Below are 2406 nucleotides of genomic sequence, written 5' to 3' on the forward strand. Positions count from 1 at the left end.
GAGCGGCCTGCGCTCGGTCTGGGCGACGGCGGGCGGCTCCGACTCGGAAAAAAATACCAAAAGAAGGGGATGGGCAGCGTTTCTCGACGGCTTTCTTAAGGTGGCGCATCTACGAGCAAAGAGACCAAGAGGGCCTTAAGTATTTTTCATTACAGTAACGTACGGAGTCTTCTTGCTTTAGTCTGGAGTCCAGTCCCTTCTAAAGGGGCGAGATCCTGCTAGGAGTTCTTCCCCTTTCCTAGGTCCAGTTGCTCTTTTCTCAGGACGGTGGCTGAGGGAGACAGTTACAGCAGGAAAAACGTCCACGGCACAGGCCGACAGGTTCGGCCCTTTCCGCCATACACTCGAGGGAACTGCCAATGGCCGCACCTTTGCTCATCGTAGCGAATTTAGGGTGGAACTTTAATAAAAACAAAAATACAACTTCAGCCACATTAATACGCAATTTTAAAAACTATATTAATTTTATTTACAGCAGGAGTCTTTATTTCCTTAGACACTTTTCCAAATTTAAAGGACTCAGTGAAAAGCCCAGCTTAAATAGACAGATTCTCTGAAATAACTGTAAAGTGCTAACTTCCAAAAGAGAGTTACTGTCATTATTAAAAATGGTACAATAATAGTGCCTTGTTTATATATTAACATTAAATCAATATAAAAAAGCCAACATTACAAAAGTTAAAATAATATTCTTATAAAACTGATGTTTGAAATTCAAAAGCGGACTTAGAAGTGTTAAATATTATACTCCGACTTGAAAACAATTTTTACCCATCATAACCGACATCAAAAGTACTAAATAATGAATAATTTATTCTGCTTCTTGGAATGTTATATTTAAATCATAATTAACTTTAAGCATATATCAATCTATGGAATCCTTACATTAGTATTGTCCCAAACTAACAAGCAAGGGAACTAACCAAGTTAAGTACCTGGCCCAAGGTCACACCCACTGGAGGGCAGGGCCAGGGCTTTACTCATGGCATCTGTTTCTGGAGGTTGCATGCCTTGGAGAGAACATATCACAAAACATGAGCCTACAATAGAATGAATTTTCCATAAGATGGTGTGTTTCAACTATTAAACGATGTATACAAAATAATCTTTAAAAAAAAATCTTCTTTGGTAAAAGACTCTATTACCTGCACACGCACACACAAATGAGAAGAGTTGAAAGTATTCCACACTCAAGAAGAGGGAACAACTAAAGGTAAGTTCAAAAAATAAGAAAAGTACATAATGAAAGGTAAAAATGAAATTAAAACTAATTGGCAAACAAACTCCTAAAAATAAAAAAAAAATTGACTTTGAACCAAATCCTGAAATAAAAATGAATAAATTGGAATAGTTTTATCTCAGGACAAAATCATGCCCCAAGTTGTTTTTTTTAATTTGATTTAATTTAATTTTTTTTTTGAGTCGGAGTCTCACTCTGTCGCCTAGACCGGAGTGCAGTGGCCGCTCCCGGCCACCGCAGCCTCGACCTGCTGGGCTCCAGCGATCCTGCCGCCTCAGCCTTCCGAGTAGCTGGAACTACAGGCGCGCGCTACCATGCCCGGCTAATTTTTTGATTTATTGTAGAGATGAGGCCTCGCCAAGTTGCCCGGGCGGGTCTCGAACCCGCGGGCTCAGGGAATCCACTCACCTCAGCCTCCCAAAGCGCAGGATTACAGGCTGAGCCACCGAACCCGGTGCCCCAAGTTCTTTATGTTATACTGGGCACATGGGAGGTATCCAACAGGTATTTAAGTTTAAAAAATGGTGGTGGGGGGGTGAATGCACCAAAGGCGAAAGCACATGATCCCTTTCAAGATCACAAGAGAGTTCTGTATTTCCTAAACATGTTAAGAGAATCATCAAAGAGCAAACATTGATCACTGATTTTTAAAAAATCATCCGCCGCTTAACAGCTCTGTGAGAAAACCAAGCTGTAAGCTAGCAGGCTGGTTCTCAAACTCTCTTTCTCCGGAAGGTGCTGTCAGGCTGTCTTACTCTCTTTAAAAAATATGGAACCAGGCACCCTTTGTGCTGTTACCTCCCTGTCCCTCTCCCCTGGAAGTGACCCTTGACTGCCAATTACTCCCTTGTGCTGTTGCGATCGATGTGCAGGTCCCACTTATGAGTGAAAACACGTGGTATTTGGGAAGTGAGGACCCGGTGGAGGCCCGAACTTCACCTGCACGTACCTTGCTTACGTACCTAATCCTGGCGCGCGTCCCACATCGTTATAATAACATAAAGTAAGAACAAAATAAAAGACATGGAACCAAGGTGCTATTGCCAAATAGCTGTGCTTTTGTCTCCGTCATCGACTAACTTCTTCAAGGTTCTCTAATTCTGTCTCAATCTGCTATTATTCATTCTGGACTAGTTTGGACGTTACATCTCCCTGGTAATTGCCTG

The sequence above is a fragment of the Carlito syrichta genome, unplaced genomic scaffold (assembly GCF_000164805.1).
Source record: "Carlito syrichta isolate Samal-C Ts95f unplaced genomic scaffold, Tarsius_syrichta-2.0.1 Scaffold153664, whole genome shotgun sequence".
NCBI classification, from domain to species: domain Eukaryota; kingdom Metazoa; phylum Chordata; class Mammalia; order Primates; family Tarsiidae; genus Carlito; species Carlito syrichta.